At 46.8% G+C, this 7748-nt stretch overlaps 1 long non-coding RNA gene across 1 annotated transcript; it reads right to left on the bottom strand.

The window, feature by feature from the left end:
* Positions 1 to 6037: 6037 nt before the first annotated feature.
* On the bottom strand, positions 6038 to 7629 carry LOC142906094 (uncharacterized). The gene is made up of 2 exons (XR_012930063.1): positions 7499 to 7629; positions 6038 to 7293 (listed from the first exon to the last, which is right to left on the bottom strand). It is a non-coding gene; the product is annotated as an uncharacterized LOC142906094 (long non-coding RNA).
* Positions 7630 to 7748: the final 119 nt, after the last annotated feature.

A 7748-nucleotide genomic window follows, 5' to 3' on the forward strand; every position in this document is an offset into this window, starting at 1 on the left:
AGGGCTACGTCGACAATAATTGTTATTATTGTAATTTTCTTTGAACCTATCTGTACGAAGATTAAAAACTAGTTTCTTTAGAACTGCTTTCTGTGTTTAGTTTGTTGTCCTTCCCCCCGCACCTACAATTAGAATGGTTGGGTACGTTGGGTGCGAAAGAAGTTCAACATACATACATACAAGACAAATGATTCAATCCTTGAATAGAATACTAAAAAGTTAGAAAATCACCGGAGCTTAATTGTTGCATGCCGACTATGTGGCGTGGTTCCCCTGATTTCTGTGTAAGTCGTAGATGGAGTGTGTGCATGCGAGGAAGAGCAGTGTTCTCCCCTAGCGAGTGTAGTGTCAAGATGCCCATTACCCACGCATCGTACACAAAACAAGCGAGCTGCCCCGTGCCAGAGTCGGATGAGAAGGGGAGCATTTGGTCGAGATTGTCCCACAAGGGAAAGGTGTCAGACAGAGCCCGGGGCACCGGGGCTCACGGTCGGGTGACCCGGGTGCCCCCGGTCGAGTCGGACATGGAGCCGCACGCTAGGAGAACAGGGTCTAATATTCGTCACTGGGTTTGAAGCGCAATATGTTAACCACCATGCCCCCACTCCCCACATGCGGATGCACCGATACACCTTACCTTGGTGTACACACTATCTCCGTAATCTATATCTTTACCTATAAATGTCATTTTTTGTCTGTCTGTCTGCATGTGGACGAAACTTGCAAAGGAGTTGGTCTTTTTGTTAACCAAAGTTTTAGAAAAGTAGCCAGGTACCACGCTATCAGCCCCGTGGCGAGCCAGCGCTATTCCATTTTCCCACCCGTCAACTTTAAAGTAGTTAAATTAACCATTCAGTGCTATTTAGTAGATTGATTGATTTTCTTACGCCGCTCTGCGAGCGCCAAAGCACGCATTCGCGCATGCGCGACAAAGCTGACCAGGGGTTGCCCCTAGCAACAACGCACATGCGCCATCGGTGGAGGGGGTGGAAATTCGCATTTGCGTTAAAAATTGAATAAAAATACACAAAATGCTAAGGTAAATTCTTCAAAGTGTGATGTCCTCTTCTCCCCCCCAACCCAATGCGTGCAGTTACTACTATAGAGTCGGTAGATGCTACTGCTATAGGCTGTAGATATTACTGCAGAGCGGGCGGGGGGATCGTGCATGGGGGGGGGGTGGGGGGGAAGCAGCCCAGGCCCAGCCTGCCAAGGTGCCACCTCAGCCGGCTGGGCAATCTAGGCGAGGCTGGGGGTACTGCACGGGACTAGGTCTCACCACGGCAATAAGTACTATTTTTTTTACTCTGGTTTTTCGGTAAAGTCACGTAGGTAGAAATAAAAAGAAAATAAATCACGACGTTTCGGACGCAACACAAGCGCCCGTCTTCAGGTGAAAATCGCAATAGCTCCGATGTCTGCTGCCTTTACTTGCTTCTTTCGCTAAACTCATGTATATAGAAAACTAATATTTAAAAAATCAGTTTGGAAATATTAAAATAATGTTTGTGTGTAGACAACTAATATTTCAAAATTAAGTTGGTAAATATTAAAATAATGATTGTGTCTAAGTCCTTATGTCCGTGTGACTCGATGTGTGTGTCTGCGACGATGTGTGTACGTTCATGTGCGTGCGTGAGTCGATATGTGTGTGTAAGTCTATGTGTGTCAGTCGATATGTGTGTCTGTGTGTATGTCATTGTGTGTGTGAGTCCATGTGTGTGTGAGTCCATGTGTGTGTGTTAGTCCATATGTGTTTTTGTTGTTTTTCGATGTGTGTGTGAGACTATGTGTGTGTGTCGAAAACATTGTGGCACAAAGTGAGGATGACCCTGCTGAGGCTGCGGTGCCTCAAATATTGGAAGAAGTCACCCCCTGTGAGTGGCTGGCTGAAGTGCCATCTGTTGAGGAAGTACTGAAGGCGATCCGGAGTCTGAGACCAGGAAAGGCAGCGGGCAGAGATGATCTCCCAAGCGAAATGCTGAGGGAGGGTGGCGTTTGTGCACAGACTGCCCTATATGACATCATAACAGCAGTCTGGACCACTGGACGGGTTCCGCAGGATTGGAAGGATGCCCTGGTGGTCACCTTCTTTAAGAAGGGGGACCGTACAGACTGTAACAACTACAGGGGCATCTCAAGCCTCAGTGTGCCGGGAAAGGTCCTGGCAAGGATTATTCAACATTGCCTTGCCAGGCACGCTGAGGAGAGGCTTGCGGAGCCCCAATGCGGTTTCAGAAAAGGGCGGTCCTGCACAGATGCCATATTTTCTGTCCGTCTGCTACAGCAGAGATGTAGGGAATTCCAGCAAGACCTACATCTCTGCTTTATTGACCTGGTCAAGGCCTATGATACCATCAGTAGGCCTGGGCTCTGGGTTGTTCTTCGTGCTTTTGGAGTACCTGACCCTCTGCTCACGATCATTAAGGACCTTCATGATGGTTAGCGGGCCCGGGTAAAACTACGTGAATGGGAGTCAGAGCCATTCCCTGTACACCTTGGGGTGCGACAGGGATTTCCTCTGGCTTCCACATTATTTAACATCTATTTTGACCACGTAGTTCGTGAAGCCTTCAATAGCTGTACCGGGGGAATCTCCATATGGTACAGATATAATGGGAGGCTGATCGATGCCCGGGCGCGGTCAAGGGATGGCTTCCTATTGCTCAACCACGTTATGTATGCCGATGATTTGGTAATAGCTGCTCATTCAGAGGAGGAGTTGGAGACGCTGCTGCTGAGACTGGAGCGTGCCACTAAGAGATGGGGCCTTACCATCAGTCCCACCAAAACTAAGCACCTGCCTGGGTATTTTGTACCATCGGACATTCCACCCCCACAACTCCCAATCGGTGATGGGGCAGTTGTGGAGAGAGTGGAAAGTTTCCCATACCTGGCCAATGTGCTTATGACCGGCTCCAGTTTAACAGCAGAGGTCTCACTCCGAATCAGCTTCAGGTCTTCTCGGCCACGGTCATTCCCTCCCTTCTCTACGTTGCAAAACGTGAACCACCCTAATGGAACATCTTCGCCGGTTAGAAACATTTAGGCTAGCCTGTCTACGATCCATCCTGGGTTTAACCAGGCTGGATTGTTTGAGCTCACAAATCTTTGAAAGATCTGGGCAAGGTCCCATCAGTGAGCTCCTCTGGCAGGCAAGGCTGCGTTGGCTGCGTCATGTAGCCCGCATGCCCAGCCACCGCATGCCGAAACAGCTTTTGTTCGGCCGAATCGAGGGGGCTAAACGGGCGCAGCACGGGCTAAAGAGATGGAGTGATGTGGTACAGGAGGACATGGAGCTGAGTGGACTTGCCGATGACTGGTACCAGCGGTGTCAAGATCGGCCTCTGTGGAGGAGGCTCGTGAAGGACGCTACTGGGCAGTTGGAGGTAGTCACCCTCCAACAACAACGGAGGGCGGAGGAGCGACGCTCACAACAACGAGCGGAGCGCCGGGTGGCTAAAGGACAGCAGGTTGGCACAGTAGAAGGCACAGGTGGTGCATCAGCCAGTCATCTTAGTCAATCGACCCGTGGCACTTGGGTCTGCCCCGTGACCTCCTGCCCGCGGGCATTCGACACTTCACGTGGTCTCAAGGTGCACATGGCCTGGCACAAACGTCGTAGTGACGTCACCGCCACTTAGTGGCGAATGGCGGTTGTTGTTGTGTGCATCGATATGTGTGTGTGTAGGTCGATGTGTGTGTGAGTCGTGTAAGTCGATGTGTGTGCGTGGGTACATGTGTAAGTCCATGTGTGTGTGTCTTAGTCGATATGTGTGTAAGTCCATGTGTGTGTGTAGGTCGTGTAAGTCGATGTGTATGTGCAAGTCCATGTGTGTGTGCATGAGTCGATGTGTGTAACTCCATGTGTGTGTGTCGAAAGTCGATGTCTGTGTGTATGAGTCCACATGTGCGTGTGTGTTTGTATGTGTGTGGGTCGATGTCTGTGTATGTGTAAGTCGATGTGTGTATGTCTTTTTCGCTCGGGCAACGCCGGGTACTTCCCGCTAGTTGGCCTATAAAATTATCATCACTGTGCACCCTTATAGTGACAATAAAGTGGTATTTTAATTGTCGCCGTCGCTGTAGCTATTGAATTAATTGTTGAACTTTCACAGAATCCCTAATCACTGGCAGGCCTCTGCCGCTGTCTGTGACTGTGCGATGCTCTCTCTATATAGGGTGCTGTAATACAATGAAAGCAGACGTGAATTTTCATTTGGATTTTTTAAATTCCGTAGGAAAATCAATGAGCAGAATCAATAACATTTAATAAATGCATGTGATTCTTTTGTGGATCAAGATGGTAACGTCATGGTCAAGTGGCATGCCCCCTCGTTTCCCTTTCTTTGATTGGCTAAGTGCCGCACATATTTCAGTCCGCATTTATTGTATTACAGTGCTCAATCCCATTAACAGAGGAATTGAGCTGTGGTGTTGTGACATGGAGGGTGTTTCTGATCGCTATTGCAGGTACGGGAGGTTCCTTTTGTTGTATTAGATTGCCATTTTCCGCGTGGCGCGCGGCTCGTAGTGAGTTATGTAATTTGTATTGTTAATTTGTATTTTTATCAATCCATCACGAATCAGTAGATATAACGGAGTTAGAAGATGATTAGAGTGTTTTTTTGATGAAATTAGAAGTTATTTTCGTAAAAGTTAATAACGTTTGGTATTGTATTGCGATGTTTGTAGTGTCCTTCCTCTCGGCGTGTGTGTGCGTATGGTGTGCGGCGCACACGCTCAGTCGGAGATGAGGTAGTTGCAGGAGGCACCTCCTCTCTCACGACCACGCTGCCTTACAGCCCGGCCCAGACACGACCCTGTCCGCGTTGCACCGACGGCGTCTACCGAGACAGCCAACTACTGCTCGGCCGCAGAATGATCGGGTGAAGGCGGCAGCGATGAAGGCAGCAGCGACGACAGCGACGATGAGATGAGTCCACTCCCTGAACCGGCAGCCCGGAGCTCTCGCTCTCCGCTGCTTTTATTCCCCATCGGCGCGGCTTGGCTCCGTCCGAGCCGCGTTTCCCCTCTTAAACCCTCCAGAGGGTTCCAGGGGCCTCCCTATGAGGTTGTACCATGACCTATGCCCCAGTTTCTCCGCCCTGCAGGCACACACACCGTATATATGCTCAACGGCGTGTGTGCTGTCCACCGCAGTTGCTGCTGCTGGACAGCAGTCGGCGCTGTGCCACTACATGTTCATTGGGAAGGCACACAATGGCTGACTTAGCTTAATTTTAACATTGAGCTAATGAGGTGAGCAGGTCAGGTACTTTTTGAGGAGGCTACGTTCCCGATTCTGGTATAAGAAAGAATAATTGTTTTTATATGTTTAGTGTTAGTAAAATATTTCTCTAATTTACATATTGTTCATAAAATTAGATATAAAAAAGTATTATATAAGTACGTGTTGTCTCGTTTATGCAGTATTATCAGGGTCTGTAGGAGGTGCTACATATGTATTGGGCAGATGTTAGATATTAAAATGTTTCTTGTTAAATATGTATGTTAATGTTGTTAAATATGATAAGCGGCTCTTATCATAATTGAGATTTGGGATAACTTCTGGACCGAGCAATTCAGCTGCGGTGTTGTGATGTGAAGGGTGCCTCTGATCACTATTGCAGATATGCAATTGTCCTTCTGAAGAGGACTTTTGAAATAAAGTGTTGCCGCTTTACAAACCCCTGGTGCTCGGCTGTTGTCGACAACGCAGAGCCACTATTCATTGTCTCAGAACTTTATTATTTATCGTTGTTATTGTCTACTTAGCCAACCTGTCCCCCCTCGCAAGCATTCGCGACAGGAGGAGAGAGGACCGGGTAGATTGGCTACATATTCATTATACTCATCCTGGGATTGATTAAGATAATATTGATAGTAGCACTTGGCCAACTCTGGAATAAGAACTCGTGATCTCACGATTGGGAGCTATGCTTCTCTATAAAATGAGTTATATTTCCCACTGAGAGAATGTATATAATGTATACATTACATGTTGCATGCACGTCATCAGTAACCACACCAATAATTTTCATCGTCGTCAGCCTTTGTTTATTCACTGTCAAATAATGGCCTCATTCTGTCATCATCCCTCGTGGTTTTCTGATGACACAAACCATCTCACTCCTGCCACATTAACTGAACTCGTCTGCCACTCTCGGCAGTGTTAATCATGAGGGTTGTTTGACCATACTTCACTATGCCGGTCAGTGCTGGTTACTGAGTGACCTGACTGGTATGGGTGCCCAAGTCCTGTCTTCGAGCTCCTTCATAACGATAACACGATAATAACTTATATAAATAGCATTTACACGTTTATGTTGAAACATAATTTTGGGAAGGGGTTTCTTGGAAAAGGAGATGTGGAGGGGTGGTTCTCATACGTTCGTACCATAGAGATTTAATTAAATAATTTGCCAAGTGCGTGAACAATTGACTCTTGACAAATTCACACTGAACACAGCACAACGTCCCATAGGGTGCCACTTAGACAATTAACTAGAGGTGAGTATATACAGTATATAGGCCTGTACACACTGTCATATATATGACTGTATCATTATGTTTATTCGTATTTGAGCCGGTCCTGGGTAGTATACATTCAAATGAGCAGCTGCCTGGCTGTGGTGGGTGTGCACGTGGCCTGTGATCAGGTACTATGGAGGAAGTGAGGGTTGGTGGATCACAACAGTTGTGAAACTCCCATCCCATGGGCGTCTAGGATCCATACCCTGGCTTGCCCGGAGAATGTAGTCCAGCAAAATGTTAACCTTCGCCTGTTCCCTTTATGGGATAGTGTTGCCCCCTCGCGCATGTGAGTTTCTTCAGGTGCTCGGTTTCCTCTCACATGTAAACGCCTCATTATTTGGCCGATAACACCTTGAGTCATTGTGTGTCCAGGAGCTGGATGAATAGCCTGAAGCTGTGCGAAAGATATGGTCATAACTGTGTTGGAGTGCACGCTTTCAAACTTGCAGGCATCATTGCCAAGTACGTGTGCTAGATATGTGACATTTTGAAGAAAATCCGAGGTCACATCATCTGAGCAAAGGTCAAGTAAAAATATTGTAAACATTTGCACTCAATTTGTCTCAGTCCTTTCAACATGAAAAACACAGATCTGTTCAAGAAGTATAAATTACACCATCTCCCCTTCCTACGTCAACCATGAGAGGAGTTACGATTCCTGGAAAGTGGAACTTCAATTATCTATATAGGTGGGGGGAATGGGAGATTAGATTCACCTATACTCTGTGGTTCTTTCGGTAAAGTCTTGATTTGAAGCTTTCGTGACTGCAAGAATCCATACTCTGGTTCTTTCGGTAAAGTCACGTAGGTAGAAAAATAAAATAAAACAAAAATAATTTTATAAAACAAAAATAATTTTATTTTTCTACCTACGTGACTTTACCGAAAGCACCAGAGTATGGATTCTCGCAGTCACGAAAGCTTCAAATCAAGGTAGATTAACCTAATACTACATTTGAACGCATTGGCGGTACACGGTATACAAAAAAGCACTTTGTCCGCAATTTTTTTTTATTTTCTTCCGACAATTCACAAACACCGGTCAGAAAAAAATATTGCGGTGTGTCAACAACGGTTCTCGTGATGTCGAAGCAGTTGAAATACGAACGTTGTTGAGCAGCTGAACACGAAGCTTCAGTGTCGCCGTTTCGCAACCCAAGCCAGTTCACGGTTGACTCGTCTTGACTCGGGCACTCGACAGATTTGACACG

This window comes from Petromyzon marinus, chromosome 3 (assembly GCF_048934315.1).
Source record: "Petromyzon marinus isolate PM22_M1 ecotype Great Lakes invasive population chromosome 3, UKy_Petmar_22M1.pri1.0, whole genome shotgun sequence".
Lineage (NCBI taxonomy): Eukaryota > Metazoa > Chordata > Hyperoartia > Petromyzontiformes > Petromyzontidae > Petromyzon > Petromyzon marinus.